This window comes from Myotis yumanensis, unplaced genomic scaffold (genome assembly GCF_028538775.1).
Source record: "Myotis yumanensis isolate MYYU_CA2020_CCGP unplaced genomic scaffold, mMyoYum1.0.hap1 SCAF_18, whole genome shotgun sequence".
In the NCBI taxonomy this organism is placed as follows: Eukaryota; Metazoa; Chordata; class Mammalia; order Chiroptera; family Vespertilionidae; genus Myotis; species Myotis yumanensis.
Window position 1 is genome coordinate 34648239 of NW_027223769.1, and position 16887 is coordinate 34665125.

Below are 16887 nucleotides of genomic sequence, written 5' to 3' on the forward strand. Positions count from 1 at the left end.
CTGTCCGCCTCGGAGGGCCAGTTAGCCCGGACTTCGAACACTTAAAGGGCATCCACGCTTTGACCCCACAAACGAACCGCTCGACAGAGAGCCCAGGGAGAGCCGCACGGAGCACTGGACCAGGCGATCCTGTCGCCGCCCTTGAACAATCCCTAGACCAACAACGCTTGGTGGAACCACACCGATGGGCGTGAAGGCCATCGCTTGTGTTAGCACAGCTGGCTCCTCGGGACACGCTGTTGACTAAACAAGCCACGCGGTGTCATGATCTGCACAGTATGCTATCATTTGCCTTAAAAATACACATAAACTAGAACCCAGGTCCAGCATAACCTGATTTTATAGCTTAGAGGTTAAGAGCATGAGTTTGGGGGCGAGGCTGTCTAGGTTTGGGACGAATCTTTCCACCCTTTACAGGCTGTGTGGCGTCAGGCAAGTCGTGTAGCCTCTCTGGGCCTCAATATTCTCATCTGTAAAATGGGGATAATGCCAGCACCTACCTCGCATGGTTGTTGTGGGGTTTAAATGAGTTGCTACAGGTAAAGTGCTCAACACGGGGCCTGGCAGTTAGTAGGCCCAATGCAAGAATGATTTTTATTACAGGAAGGTTTAAAGTTCCCGGAAGGCAACACACCAAACCGGTCACCTGAAACTGGGGAAGGACCGACCGGGGGCGGGAGCAGCGAGTAACATTATATATAAGGTGTTTAGCTTTTTGCAAAGCGGATTTAGTCATGTATCACTTGTGTGGTTTAAAATGAATACTCTTTTTTTTGTTTATGTGAAAGAAGACAGAAGATCAGTGACCAGAAGGCTGGGCCCTCTGAAGTCGAGAAGAGGAATTTTGCTTCTGGGGTGGATCACCTGAACCAACCCCATGGCGGCCGACAGTGCCCAGACCCATAAAACATGGACAGGAGGTCACAGTTCGATTCCCGGTCAAGATACATGCCTGGGTTGCAGCCAATCAATGAATCTCTCTGATCATTGATGTTTCTCTCTCTCTCTCTCTCTCCCTCCCTTCCTCTCTGAAATCAATAAAAATGTGTGTGTGTGTTTTTAATTTTAAAACCTAACTGAATCCAGAGGCCCCTTTCTAACCTACTGCCAGCAAATGGTCTTCTTCCCAAACGAAAGGATCATCCCCATGAAGGCTTATTATATTTCTGCTTATAAACTATCACCCTGGCGCCTCTGGATACTTCTAACCATTGCAGAGACATATAACCTGAAGGCTTCACAATCACACCCTTCAGGGAGAGGTGTATAATTTCCAAACTTCGTACCCATGTCTGAGAATATTTTCGCCTGATCTGAGCAGCAGGGTATCATTACCTCAAGATTTTTCTAGAAGTCACTTCGCCTTTCACGTTACTGTCTACAGTACCGTTCACCGAGAATGGAAAGTCACCCCAAAAAGAAACCCCAAGAAAACAAAACCAAAGCGATGCTGCTGAGCTGGAACCAGGTCTTGCTGCCTCCCGGGACTCGGACTGGGAGCCTGGCTCCCACGGCTGAAACCGAGATCAAGAGCGCGAGAGGCACCCTGGCCGGTTTAGCCCAGTGGCTAGAGCGTCAGCCTGCGGACTGAAGGGTCCCAGGTTTGATTCCGGTCTGGTTGCAGGCTCAATCCCCGGCCCTGGTCGGGGCTCGTGTGGGAGGCAACCAATCCATGTGTCTCTCTCACATCGACGTTTCTCTCTCTGTCTCTCTCCCTCCCTTCCACTCTCTCTAAAAAATCAATGAAAAAATATCCTCAGGTGAGGATTAACGAGGGGGAAAAAAAAAAGTGTGTGTGAAGCGTTGCACACAATAGCACTTTCTCCTTGACTAACCAGGGCGGATGACACAGAACTGAAAGAGACAACGGACTTATTCTATGACTCAATTTCAGCGGCCGCTCTGGCCACAGGACTCCCAAGAAACACACAAAATAGCAATCTACTTCGTCAAACGGCAAACAAGACGCCGCCGAGATGCCGACCGCCTCCGAGTACCGGTTCCCCACGGTCTGAATGTTCCGTCCATTTCACCGCGGGACAGAAGGCATTGCTGAGGCCAGGGGCTGATGGGGGCCCGGGGTCTGGTGCTGGTCCAGGTTCCACCCCTTCCCCCAGGAGGTGGACGATGGGGAATCAGGATGCTTCCCAGCTGCCTGCAGCCTCCACATCTGGCCAGTCTCCTAAGAGATTAACTGAACGACATGGTCTCAAACTCCTTATAAAAATAAATGTGCAGGAGAGGATTCTGGGAAGACGAAGGAGCAGAAAGTACCCGTCATCTACCTCCCCACGTGGACAATGATGTCACGGGCAGAATCGCCCTGGTACAGCTGCTTTGGAACTCCGGAGTCTGGTGACATTGCAATGCCCAGGGGAAGTCTTGGCTGCACGCTGTGACTAATTCCAGTTCTTAGTCCAGTAGCAGCTGCCCACCCCCTCAGCGCATGTCAGGGGGATTGTGCACGTGCTCCCAGAGCCGCTTGCACACAGCTTGGAGCCAGGGCAGGTCAAGATATTGGAGCCTTGTGCTCGGACGGCGGCTTGCTGCCTCAGATCCATCTCAGAGGTGCAGGCAACAAGGCAGGAGGTCACTGCTGTCACATGTCCCTCCATTGTTGCAAGCGCCTCCCCCTTGAGCTACAGTGACTTCCAGGAAATTGCAAAGGGCCTGTGCCTGTCCCGCTACCCGCTTCACTCCCCCCTTCACTTTCAGGAGCCAGACAGTAAAGACTAGGACATTCAAAAACAACTGCGCCTCCGGGGAACATGAGAAAGTGGCTGCACACGGGAGACACTCGAGAGATTTAAAGGCAAAAACCAGTTGACTTTGTGCCCTAGGAGGACTGCGAGAGATCAAGATGGTACCTGGGCCACTGCGCTCCACAGAGAGAATGTCTGATGCCCAGGAGGCGGAGAAGGAATCACTGGACAGCCCTATCCGGTTTGGCTCAATCGACAGATCACAAAGAAGATCTCAATAGACCTACAACTAGTAAGGAGATGAATCAGCAACAAAGAACAGCCCAACACCTGATGGCTTCACTGGGAAAGTCCACCAAACATTTAAAACAGAACTAATACCAACCCTTCTTAAAATGTTCCAAAATCGCAGAGAAGGAACAATTCCTAACTCACTCTAGGAGGCCAGCATTACCCTGATACCAAAACCAGACAAAGCCATTACAAGAAAAGAAAACTATAGACCAACATCCTGTATGGTTGATGAAAAAAAAAACTTCAACAATATACTAGTAAAATAAAATCAGCAGTCTATTAAAAATATATATATATACCATGACCAAGTGGAATTTACTCTTGGAATGCAAAGATGTTTCAACATATGAAACCGGTTTGGCTCAGTGGATAGAGCATCAGCCTGCGGACTCAAGGGTCCCAGGTTCGATTCCGGTCAAGGGCATGTACCTGGGTTGCGGGCACATCCCTACTGGGGGCTGTGCAGGAGGCAGCTGATCGATCTCTCTCATCGATGTTTCTAACTCTCTATCCCTCTCCCTTCTTCTCTGTAAAAATTCAATAAAATATATTTTTAAAAAAATTATTTAAAAAAAGAAAAGAAAATTGGCCAATGTAATAAGTCACGTCAACAAAATGAAGGGGAAATACTACGCGATCATCTCAATCGAGGCAGAAAAAAAGCATTTGACAAAAGTCATCACACTTTCATGATAAAAAAAAAATCCAACAGACGAGAGCTAAAAGGACACTACTTCCACATAAGAAAAGCCTTATATGAAAAACCCACAGCAAACATACCCAATGGTGAGAGGCTCAGAGCACTGCCTCTAAGATTAGCGCAGTAACAAGGCAAGGAGCCTACGCTCACCACTTCTACTCAACAGAGAACCGGAAGTTCTAGCCAGAGCAGTTAGGCAAGAAAAAGAAGTATTCTCACATACATACAAGTGATGCTTGAACAAGGATATTCTTTTTAAAAATATATATTTTGATTGATTTTAGTGATTTCAGAGAGGAAGGGAGAGGGAGAGAGAGATCGAAACATCAAGGATGAGAGAGAGTCACCGATCAGCTGCCTCCTGAATGCCTCCCACCGGGGATCCAGCTAGCAACCTGGGCATGTGCCCTTGACCAGAATCGAACCCGGAACCCTTCAGTCCGCAGGCCGATGCTTTATCCACTGAGCCAAACCAGCCAGGGCAACAAGGATATTCTTTACGGCAACTGTTTAGAATAGCGACAGGCGGGAAACAACCGAAATACACAACAATAATTCATTCAAGTCTGGACCCACCAGACAGTGAAATACTATGTCGCTATTAAAAAGCAAAGAGCCCGGGCTGGGTGGCTCAGGTGGCTGGAACCTCGCCCCATACAGCAAAAGGCATCCGAGACAATATACCTGTGCAATGTCAAAGTGGTGTCCTTTTCCGGACCCTCAGAGCCAGGGACCAGAGCACAGACCACACAACAGGTCATTGTTCTCCTGTCCCCCGAACCCCACCTCCATGTGCGTAAATGTTAACTATTAACCATCCCGTAGCCACCCATGTAAAAGAAGTCCGTGTTTTACCTTTTATTCAATCCCAGAAACCTCCCCCATTTGCTTTCTCCCGCCTCCCTAATCGACCACCAGAGGATATATGTAACCCTCCTTATGTTTTCTCCTTGGATTCTAGGGCAGTGGTTCTCAACCTTCCTAAGGCCGCGACCCTTTAATACAGTTCCTCACGTTGTGGTGACCCCCCAACCATAACATTATTTTCGTTGCTACTTCATAACTGTAATTTTGCTACTGTGATGAATCATCCTGTAAATATCTGATATGCAGGATGTGTTTTCATTGTTACAAACTGAACATAATTAAAGCATAGTGATTCATCACAAAAACAATATGTAATTATAGATGTGTTTTCCGATGGTCTTAGGCGACCCCTGTGAAAAGGTCGTTCGACCCCCAAAGGGGTCACGACCCACAGGTTGAGAACCGCTGTTCTAGTGTATAAAATAAGCTGCAAAACTGCCATTCTCCGGACCATGTTCTCAATCCATTGAGATGTGGCTTCTGGCAACTGTTGTCAGTAAAAAATTCTGGGCAGGTCTAGACGTTTCTGACAGCAACATCTTGCAGACTGAGTTGCAGCCAGGGTAAACTTTGGGCTACCAGCCAACACTCAAAAAATAAATCCGGTAAAGAAAACCGGTAGCCCACATCCTCAGGACAACTACAGAAAGTTTTGTTTTGTTTTTTGTTTTTTTACAAAGTCTTCACACTTGTGTTGATGTGCTCAGTCACTAGGACGGCTCTGTGTGGAAGGCAGAGGAGAGGTTCTGGGAGGGTGAATGGTGCCCTAGCTTTGTTACAGCTGTAACAAGGGGCCATCATCTGGGTGGATTAAAATGACAGAAATGTATTCCCTCCCTTTCTGGAGGCCAGGAGTCTGAAACCAAGGTGTCAGCAGGGCCTTAGCCGGTTTGGCTCAGTGGCTAGAGCGTCCGCCTGTGGACTGAAGGGTCCCAGGTTCGGTTCCTAGTCAAGGGCATGTACCTGGGTTGCAGGCTCCTCCCCAGCCTGGGCCCTGGGAGGGGCATGTTCAGGAGGCAACCAATCGATGTGTTTCTCTGACATGGAGATTTCTCTCTGTCTTTCCCTCTCTCTGCCACTCTCTCTAAAAATCAATGGAGAAATATCCTCAGAGGAGGATTGGAAAAACAACAGGTGCGAGGGAAGAAGCCTCCCTGGCCTCTCCCAGCTTCTGGTGGTTGCCAACAATTCTTGGAATTCCTTGACTCATTATTCCAATCTCTGCCTCTGGAGTCACATCCTTCCTGGATATCTATCTTTATATTCATCTCTTCTTTTGTAAAGACGCCAGCCATACTGACTGAAGGGCCCACCTACCTACCCCAGGATGATCTCGTCCTAGCTAATTACATCTGCTCTAGACCTATTTCCAAATAAAGTCACATGCTTAGGTTCCAGGGGTTAAGACTTCAACGTAACGCTTTTAGGGACACAAGTTTAATCCACAACAGACGGGAGGAGGCGAACTAAGAAGTATTGAGCATTTTCCTCAGGGGTGGGGGTGTGTGTGTTGGGGTGTGAGGAGGGTCGCCTCTGCATCTGGCCGAGCGAGGGGCATCTGCCTCCTGCTGGTCTGCCTTCACCGCGAGCTCATGCTCAGGCAGTGCCTAAGGCTGACCATGCACGGGGCAGACCTCATTCTCATCTGGTCCAACCCCTGAAACCCGCTCTGAAGGACAAATTATCAACCCCATCTTACAGAGGAGAAAGGGAGGTCTGGACAGATGAAACACAGGCATGCGTTACTGTATTGCGCTTCATTTTTACTGCCCTTCACAGATACTGTATTGTCATCAACAGCAAGGAAGACCCTCCACCAGCAAAAAGTTAACGACTCACTGAGGGCTCAGATGATGGTTAGCATTAGCAATCGAGTACTTTTTAATTAAGGTACGTACATTGGTGTGTTTTTTTTTATGTTTTCATGGGTATTTTAGAGAGAGGAAAGGCGAGGGATAGAGAGATAGAAACATTGATCAGCTGCCGCCTGCACTCCCCCTACTGGGGATTCAGCCGGAAACCTGGGCATGTGCCCTGACTGGGGAATCAAACCAGGGATCTCTTGGTTCATGGGCTGATGCTCAATCCCTGAGCCACACCGGCTGGGCTGTCCATTGTTCTTAAAGACATAATACGATTGCACATTTAATAGACTACGGTTTAGTGTAAACATAACTTTATAGGCACTGGGAAACCGAAAACTGTGTGTGACTTGCTTTATTGAGACGTTCGCTTTGTTGCGATAGCCTGGAAGCGGCCTCGGTATCTCCAAGGTACGCCTGCAGTTAGTCCACAGTAACCAGCAAATACAAGGGGTGGAGGCCCTGGTCTACCTGCCTACCATGCAGGCAGTCGAGCTGGGGCCACGTTTGGAGACAAGCCAGGCGGGCACAATCCCTGGCCAGAGGGGCTGTAGGTCAGTAAGGTCTGGGCAAGGCATGTTGGATGGGGAACCTGGATGTACCTTCACATTGAGGCTTCACTGCACCTCTGTTCTCCAGCAGGAGACCCAGTCTAGTGCTTTTCTGGGCATATGGCTTCTTAGAAGGGAAATCTGGAGGTATTAGTGGGGGTTCACCCCACCTCCTGCCACGCCCAGGTTTGTGAGACTGGGAAGTGCTGGTTTTCAAACAGCTGCTTAAGACTGCAGAACCCATCTGGCTCCGTGGTTGAGCATCAACCTATGAAGCAGGAGGTCATGGTTTGATTCCCTGTCAGGGCACACGCCTGGGTTGTGGGCTCGATCCCCGGTGGGGGGCATGCAGAGGCAGCCAATCAATGATTCTCTCTCATCATTGGTGTTTCTCTCTCCCCTTCTCCCTTCCTCTCTGAAATCAATAAAAACATATTTTCAAAAAAGACTGCAGAACCCCCAACCATTCAAAGAGGAAAAGTAAGAACCCAACCTATAAAATGAATGAAAATGGTGCTGGGGGAGGGGGGGGCCTCCCCAAATGGCCACCCCAGCAAATTCTCTCCCCAGAGAGAAAAATGACTAAAAGTGACATGGAAATGCAAAAAGCAAGTAAGATAAGGACCCTCATGTATTCACCTATTACTTATGAGGTTCAAATGTTCATCAGAAATAGTCTGGAGTTATTGTTAAAATGTTTAAAGTATGCTGGTGGCATTGTTTTGTGTGGTGTGTGTTTTTTAAACTCGTTCTGAATTATTTCAGTTGGAATGCTATGGTGTCTGTCAAACATTTGTTTAAGAATGAAGTGTGTGATACTGCTCCTAGGGCAACGGAAACTAAAGAGAAAATAAACATATGGGACTACATCGAAATAAAAAGCTTCTGCACAGCAAAAGAAACCATCAACAAAACAACAAGAAAGCCCACTGCATGGGAGAATATTTGCCAATGTTATCACCGATAAGGGTTTAATCTTCAACATTTACAGGGAATTCATACAACTTAACAAAAGGAAGATAAACAACCCAATCAAAAAATGGGCAACGGACCTAAATAGATATTTTTTGAAAGAAGACAGAAGGAAGGCCAAGAGACATATGAAAACATGCTCAAAGTCACTAATTATCCGAGAGATGCAAATCAAAACGACAATGCGGTATAATCTCACACCTGTCAGAATGGCTATCATCAACAAATCAATAAACGACAAGTGCTGGCGAGGATGGAGGATGCGGAGAAAAAGGAACCCTTGTGCACTGCTGGTGGGAATGCAGACTGGTGCAGCCACTGTGGAGAACAGTATGGAGTTTCCTCAAAAAGCTAAAAATAGAACTCCCATTTGACCCCGTGATCCCACTTCTAGGAATATATCCCAAGAAACCAGAAACACCAATCAGAAAGGATATATGCACCCCTATGTTCATAGCAGCACAATTCACCACAGCTAAGATCTGGAAACAGCCTAAGTGCCCATCAGCAGATGAGTGGATTAAAAAACTGTGGTACATCTACACAATGGAATACTACCCTACGGTAAAAAATAAGGAATTCTTACCATTTGCAACAGCATGGATGGAACTAGAGAGCATTATGCTAAGTGAAATAAACCATTCAGAGAAAGATAAATATCACATGATCTCACTCATTTATGGAATATAATGACAACACAAACTGATGAACAAAAACAGATCCAGAGACATAGAAGCATCGATCAGACTGTCAAACCTCAGAAGGAAGATAGGGGAGGGTGAGGGTAAGGGGGAGAGATCAACCAAAGGACTTGTGTGCATGCATATAAGCCTAACCAATGGACACAGACACCAGGGGGACTGGCGGGGGGGGGGGGGGGGGGGCGGGTAATGGGGGCATAAGGACACATATGTAATACCTTAATCAATAAAGAAATTTTTAAAAAATGAAGTGTGGCCCTAGCCGGTTTGGCTCAGTGTATAGAGTGTCAGCCTAGGACTGACGGGTCCCCAGATTCAATTCCAGTCAAGGGCACATACCCAGTTTGCAGGCTCGATCCCCAGTAGGGGGCGTGCAGGAGGCAGCCAATCAATGATTCCCTCTCATCATTGATGTTTCTAGCTCTTTCTCCCTCTCCCTTCCTCTCTGAAATTAATAAAAATATATTTTAGCCCTAACCGGTTTGGCTCAGTGGATGGAGCGTCGGCCTGAGGACTCAGGGGTCCCGGGTTCGATTCCAGTCAGGGGCATGTGCCTTGGCTGCGGGCACATCCCCAGTGGGGGGCGTGCGGGAGGCAGCTGATCGATGTTTCTCTCTCATCAATGTTTCTTGCTCTCTATCCCTCTCCCTTCCTCTCTGTGGAAGATCGGTAAAATATATTTAAACATATATATATATATATATATATAGAGAGAGAGAGAGAGAGAGAGAGAGAGAAATGCAGTGTGTATGCCCTAGCCATTCTAGCTCAGTGCATAGAGTGTGGGCCTGCAGACTGAAGGGTCCTGGGTTCGATTCTGGTCAAGGGCACGGACCTCGGGTACCTCGGCTGCAACCAATCGATGTCTCTCTCTCACATCGATGTTTCTCCCTCTCCATCCCTCTCCCTCACTTCCACTCTCTCTAAAAAAAACCCCCGAATATATAAAATAAAGAACGAGGTGAGGTGGAGACACACTGCGCTGGCCCTAGCTTGGTGGTGGTTGAGGGTGGTGGTTACATGGGGCTTCGTTCTATCAGACCCCGCAAGTCCATATGGTTCCACCGATTTCTGTTCCTTCCACTGCTGTGTTCGTTTGGACTTGTCCATCATAAAGTTTATTTTCTTTCGGCTAAAAAGTCCGCATTGTGCATAAAGAGCAGCGTGAGCCCTGTAATTCGTTAACAAGCAGTGGAAAGTCGAACCCCCAGCGGTGACAGGTGCTTTCCAGGGTGGGGAGGACGGGCTGGAAGGAGAGCGCAGCCCCGATGGTGACCTCGACAGTTTACCTCTGCGGCTCGCAACTCAACCCCAAACTCCGCGGGTAGCAGGCTGCGCCCCGCTCCAGCCACGGGCGCCCCATCCGCCCATCCTGTCATCAGTCACTCCGCCCCGTCCACCCTGCCATCCACCCGATGGACACCAGGCCCTCCCGCTCCAGAGCCCCCTGGCATCCCTGCATCCCCGCTCTGTTCGGCATTTGCACCCGAATCTGCTGTGCGACTCGCCCCCTCCCAGGAGCCCGCAGCCCGCAGCGGGCAGCGCCGCCGCGCACTCACCCTCCGCGCTCCTCACACCTCCGCGCTCTGCACGAAACTGAAACTAGGCGCCCAGAGCCGCGCAAGCCGAGCCGTGGCCACTGCTAGGAAATCACGTGGATTCTAGATGCCAGCCCTGCGCGGGTGGGGGTGCGGGTGCCGCCGGGCGCGGGCTGGGCGCGGGCCAGCGCGCCTTCGCTCTGCCTCTGAGCTTCCCGCGTTTGGCAACTTTTGCAGGACCGCGATTGCCCCCGAGGGACGCGGTGGGCGCAGGCCCCTTTCGTGAATGCGAAACTCAGGCAAGGGGTGAGGGTTAACTTGTTAGGGGCAGAAATAGAATAGTGGGGGCCAGCTGTAATTATAAGAAATGTTAGTTATGCTGTTAACCGCGATGGCTCTGTTCTGAATAGAGAAAGCACATTCTAACCTGGCTGCGAGTTGTAGGCTCAACCCCTGGAATGTGGTCCCTCCTCCTCTTCCAAGAACTGCCTATATTTAGGGAAAGATTTGCAACCTTGTTGCTGAGACAGTCTGATCCCGGAGGTGCCCGCAATTGATGACCCCTGAGTCTGCATTGCCTGTAACCTGTGACCCATGCCTTAATTCCTACTTTCCCATGGAATCTTTGTCCTTCTACCCGGTATAAGCAGCTGCCTTATGGGAGCGGAGGTGGGGGCGGGGCGGGTAAGAGCAGATTTTTGTGGATGACCTGCGGTTCTCCATGCTGCCGGAATAAACGTTCATATAAGATTCGATCTTGTCTCTGCTTAATTGTCTCAAGTAGTGACAGGCAGCCGGATGGATTGGTTGTTGGGTTTCGGACTCACCCGGGTGCGCATGTGGGAGGGGTCAGTCCCACAGGAGGACCTGGGCTGAGTTCCACTCTCCCTGGAGGGTGGAACAGGATGGGAGGGAGGAGATGCTGGCTGTGCAGGAGGAGGGGACTGAGAACCTGTCCTGTCCTGGGGTGCTCTCTACAAAGAAAGTGGGGGACAAGGATGGGTCTTGGTGACGGAGTTCTTGGCCCTCTAACCGGTGCTAAACGCTCTACAAATTCATCTCATCTAATCCCCAAAATAACCCTGAAAATGCAGGGGCAAGCATTACCCCACTTTGCAGATGCGTAAACTGAGGCCTAGAGAGGAGAAAGGTGAAGGAGCTTGCCCAAGTCACACAAGGATACAGGCAGAGATGAAGGAAGAGAGATGGAGCGAAGGGGACTGGAGGGGAAAGAAGAAGGTGAGATGGCTCCCCCAGGAGGGGGGTCAGTGGCAATCCTGAAGGGGCCACTAGCCCAACTACCCTTTCAAAACTTTATTGCAACCTCCCTGGCCTTTTGCATCTGTGCTGGGACGGGGAGCTCCCTCCTCCTGCAGAGGCCTTATCCATCCGCGGACAAGCCTGCCTGCTGGGAAGGTCTTCCATGCACCTCCAGCTTCCACGCCCAGACCACTGCCTCCCAGGCCAAGGGTGTGGGGGCGAGGCAGCATCCTGAGCACAACCGTTGGCGTCAGACACCCTGGCTTCCAGTCCTGCTCGCCAACGTACTAGCCAAATGCCTTTATTTCCAGGAGCCTCAGTTTTGCCATCTGTGCAGAGGGGGTGAGAATCTGATGACCTCAAGTTGGGGCTGATGCAGCTGTGCCGGAAGCCCATGAGCCGACCTTATAGTTGTGTCCCCTTCAGGAAGGCTCATATCACCATGAGATGCAAGCTGCCTCCTTTCTTGGACCCACCCAGCTTTCCCCAGGGCCTGGGTCGTGAGGCCTGGACCCCATCCGGGCTGGGAGGATTTCCTCATCTTTTGAGGTGGGCCCAGGTCAGAGCTTCTGGGCTTGGATGGAGGAATCAGGATGTAGGAGAGGGATCTGGCAGGTTGGCCCGGTTCTGGCAGCGCTGGAACTCCACAGCGCCCTCTGCTGGTGCAGGGCTGTATCAGTGCCCTCCCAGGCCGACCTGGCTGCTATGCTGCTCGGGGACCCTGCAGAGGCTAAGGCTCTGCACCCCTGGAGTAGAAAGGAGACCTGGGGTCTGCTGGGGTCCTGGCCGGGCTGGGGTCCACTCTCTGCAGATGTGATGGTGAAAGTTTCTGTTTGGGGAAGGAGCTGCTCAGAGCGTCCAGTGTATCCCGATATTGCCCTGAAGAGACATACACACGAAGTTTGTGCACCGGGCCTTTAGTATAAAATAATATTGAATGTCAACTGTAAATGAAAAATAAAATTTAGCCCTAACCGGTTTTGCTCAGTGGATAGAGTGTCAGCCTGCGGACTGAAGGGTCCCAGGTTCGATTCCGGTCAAGGGCATGTACCTTGGTTGCGGGCACATCCCCAGTAGGGGGTGTGCAGGATACAGCTGATTGATGTTTCTAACTCTCTATCCCTCTCCCTTCCTCTCTGTAAAAAATCAATAAAAATATATTTTTAAAAAAAAAAGAAAAGAAAAATAAAATTTAAAAAGAGAGAGATAAGAACTTGGCCCGCAACCCCAGTAGGTGGTGTGCAGGAGGCAGCCGATCAATAATTCTCATCATTTATGTTTCTATCTCTCTATCCATCTCCCTTCTACTTTCTAAAATCCATTAAAATATTTTTTTAAGAAAGAAAGAGAGAAACCCTCTAAGCATTCCCTTGAGATCAGCCATTCAGGGCCCAGGCCTTTGCTCACGCAGTCCCTTCTTCCTGCCATGCTCTCCTTCCTGCTGTGTCTCCCTCCTCATTAAGACTCTAGGTAGGGTCTTGCGTCCCCGGCAGTCAGATCCTAAGTCCTGGAGGGAAGGGGTCACATTTCCCTGCCAAAGCCTGGGCCTGACACCAGAGGGACCAGGGAGCCACCTGCTGAGCCAACCACCTGCTCCGGTCTCTGTGGCTCCCGGAACCCAGAGGCTCAGGAGGAGCCTCTCCTTGGAATAGGAGGCCAGGATGGTAGTGACGATGGTTTCCCGGGCGCTGCTCGAAGCACAAAGCCACCCTCTTCTCTCCTCTTGTGCTGAGTGGGAAGCAATGGCCCCAAGGGGGCCTGGAGTCAGGTCTAGACATTGATCCTCTGGAAACCTGGGAAGTTCCCCAGCACCTGTGGCTGTGGGGTCACGAGACACTTTCTCTTCTGGATTCTATTGACCCACATCCCCAACACCCTGCTCCTGGTGGGTTAGAAGCAGTGTCCACCAGGACTTTCCCAGTTCTCACCTCCTCCCCCTCCAAAGACAAACCAGCACAGGACGTCATCCGCCATCCGGGCCGGTTGGGTTTAACTGTATCGCGACATCCGGGAGACCAATCACGCTAGCTCGGCGCTACCCCAAGTGTGGGCCCTCGACCAGCAGCATCGGCCCCTCCCGGCAGGTAACGTGGTTCGAAGGGGTGGGCCAGGAATCTGCTGACACTCTGCCTGTGATTCTGACGCATGCCCCGGTCTGAGACTCCAGTCCTAGGTAACGTCCAAATCGCTTCCTGAATGTGAGTTATGAAGTGTAGATGCTCCTTCCCTGACCACCCCAACCATCTTTCTTCCTGACTCCGACACAGTCAAGGTCATGGTCATGTAGTCCTTTGTGTGGCTAGTGATTGTCCACCTCTGCCCATTAGACGCTAAGCTTTATGAAGTCAGGGACCAGGGAGTCCTGGCCCAGAGTAAAAACTCAGCAGATATTTTTTGGTGGGGAAATATATATATATATAAAGTGCTGGAGGTGTAGCCCTGGCCGGCTTGGCTCAGTGGATAGAGCATCGGCCTGTAGACTGAAGGGTCCCGGGTTCGATTCTGGTCAAGGGCACGTACCTGGGTTGCAGGCTCGATCCCCAGCCCTGGTCAGAGCACGTGCAGGAGGCAACCAATCAATGTGTCTCTCATCATTGATGTTTCTATCTCTCTCTCTCCCTTCCTCTCTGAAGTTAATTTTTTTTAAAGTGTTGAAGGCGTAGAAACAATTGACTCTTATGAATGTGGCACGTGACCTTGACCCAGTGTCCCCCTGGTTCTCGGCCTCTGGGGCTTCCTCTCTGCAGTGAAGGGGTGGGCCCAGGTGACCCCTGAGGGCCACTCCCACCCTCTGCCATTTCAGTAGGGGCTCAATTTAATGCCCGCCCCCACTGCAGCCTCCCACACCAGCGCCAACGATGGCATCTCCTCCCACCCCACCCCACCCCCAGAGCCTTCTGTAGCTGCTACTGCCTCCTTCTGGCCTTTGAGCGTCTATGACACAGTCTCAACCTACCTCCTGGCCTGATCTGCAGCAACTTCACCCCCACAGCCCCTCTGCTCAGCCTCGCTGGGTCCCGCTGCTCAGCTCCTAAGTGTTCTTCCCTGGCCCAGGACACCTCCTTGGCTCTCTCCTGCCCCTGGAGGCCCAGGTACCACTGCTGGCAGGAAGCATCCTACACACAGCCGTCTTGGCGAACAGCCTCCTAAATGTGTTTACGTCCACAGCCAGGCTCAAAGCAAGAAGGGAGGGCCTCAGAAGCCAGGAACAAGGTGCTTCCTGGAAGCCAGGGGAGGGGGACCACGCAGGACATCGCGGGAGGGGGTCACAGGTGTTTCTCAGGTCCTCCGAACTTTTCGGATTCCTAGATAACGAAAAGGAAGCCAATGAAAGAACCCAAAAACTTCAGAGCATTTTAAAAGGCTAAATGCAATGTGCTATCCTGGATCCTGGGGCCAAAAAAATAAATATATAAGTCAGTGGAAAACTGGTGAAATTTAAATCAAGTTTGGAGTCTGGTTAACAGCGCAGGAGTGTAATCTCTTAGTTATGACAAGTGAACCGTGGTTCTGAGAGACGGCGGGTTTTTTCTTTACACTTTCCTCTATTCTCCTTGCATTACGTTTGTCTTTGGTTTTCACTATTAAGAAATATTGAGTCCACGCGTCTCGGTCGTGGTGTGGGCTCCCGCGGTCTCCTCTGCAAATGGGCTCCCCCACCCCCCTCGTTCCCGCCACCATGATCTCGTGCCGAGGTCCGTGAGGGGTTGCTGCAGAGGTTCCCACCAGCCCACAAGCGAGAGCATGGTAGCATCCCCTCCAGCGGCTCCTTCGTGGCCACGACTGCTACCGGCACCGCCTGGGCTCCACTTCCAGTACCAGCTCCCGTGGAAGTGCCGAGTACCCTGGGGAGGCCATCCCCCACCACCTGGGTCTCCCCAAAGCCGACCCAGGTCACTGGCAGTCAAGCTTCTTTTTGGGGAAGCCCACTCTCCATTCATGGCCACAGGGCTTTCGGAATCTCCCCAGGCCTCCAGCAGCATGACCACCTGTGACCTGGCTCGGGAAGCCATAAGGAAGCAGCTTGGCGGCCAGCCTGGCAAAGTCAACGCTGGGCCCCCATCCTGAGTGGCCACCACCAGCCACCAGCCACCAGCCACCAGCCACCAGACTTCCAGAGGAGCTAGGCTGTTTGAGCCTCTCCCCCGCTCCTCCATCCCCTTCCCTCTCCTCACCCCACCTCGCTAGACTAGGCCAGCTGCAGCAAGCAGAAGCAGTTGGGTTCTTTTATATCAAAACAGCAACACACCAAAAAGGAAGTTGAGAGAGCCCCACTTTTTACTACCCAAGCCACACGCAAGCCTGCCTAACACCCCACACCCATGTGCCTTGCACCAAGTGGAAAATAAATGAGAAGCAGCCAGCAAAAAAAAAAAAAAAAAAGAAAGAAAGAAAAGAAAAAAGAAATATTGAGCCCAGCTGGCATGTTTCAGTGGTTGAGCATTGACCTCTGAACCAGGAGGTTGAGGTTCGATTCCTGGTCAGGGCACATGCATGGGTTGTGGGCTCGATCCCCAGTTCGAGGCGTGCAGGAGGCAGCTGATCAATGCTTCTCTCTCATCTATCCCTCTCTCCCTCTCCCCTCCTCTCTGAAGTCAATAAAAATATATATATTCTTAAAATGTGAGCCACAAAACGTTGCCTGGCTGGGTGCAGGGTGAGAAATGATATCCTCACGGAAGACTGGACATGTGAGGCTCTGGAGGCTGTGGACAGGTACCTGGGTCCAGTGGGTGAGAACGTCATGGGAAAGCTGTGGGGGACATGGGATGGGTGCGACCCATGGCCAGGACAGGGACCCGTCAGAACGGTGGCCACTGCCCCGGGGAGACTGGAGGGACGAAGCCAACTCGGAGTGGCCAGGGCGGTGGAAAGAGGAAGCAGCCGGGGCAGCTCTGAAGCTTGAGCCCTGGGCCCACCTGCCACGCCTCTCCCTGTGCCCTGGGCATGACTCTTGCACCCTCGGCTGTGCGACTGAAGCCATCCCTCGCCCTGCTCACCGCTCAGGGTCTGGTGAGGGTGCCCCCACTGAGCTCTTGGTGCCTTGACTTCTTCATTCGCACAAAAGAGACAACAACAGTGTCCGCCTGGTAGCTTGTTGTGAAGATGAAATAAGACAAAGCTTAGATCAGGACCTGCTGCCTGGCCGACCTCCACAAGGCGGCGCTGCTGCTTCTATGTGAGGATGTTCATGCAGCAGCGATGCTTCCGCCCTGGGCGAGGGGCAGGGTGCAGCCCAGAGCCCAGGGCAGGATGCAGCCCAGATCAAACCGGCACAGCTGTGCCTTAGGAAGCTGGATGCTTCCCAGGCAATCCCAGAACTGACACCTGAGGGCACTTGAACAGAGAGGCGCACGGGGCTGTGGTTTGAGAGCCCTGGAGAAGGGATCTGACCTCATTGGGCAGAGGGGAGGGAGGCTTGCCCTGAGGAGGAATCAAA

General features: G+C 51.2%; 1 protein-coding gene and 1 pseudogene across 7 annotated transcripts in view; one reads left to right on the forward strand and one right to left on the reverse strand.

Annotated features, from left to right (window-relative positions):
* Positions 1-10231, reverse strand: part of NLRC5 (NLR family CARD domain containing 5) — a 76983-nt gene extending 66752 nt beyond the window's left edge. For all 7 annotated transcript variants that reach the window (XM_070398814.1, XM_070398813.1, XM_070398811.1 and 4 more), the window contains exon 1: positions 10209-10231. The gene's annotated coding sequence lies outside the window, so the exon portion shown is untranslated. The remainder of the gene's footprint in view (positions 1-10208) is intronic.
* LOC138997364 (pancreatic progenitor cell differentiation and proliferation factor pseudogene) lies at positions 1977-15515 on the forward strand (annotated as a pseudogene).
* Positions 15516-16887: the final 1372 nt, after the last annotated feature.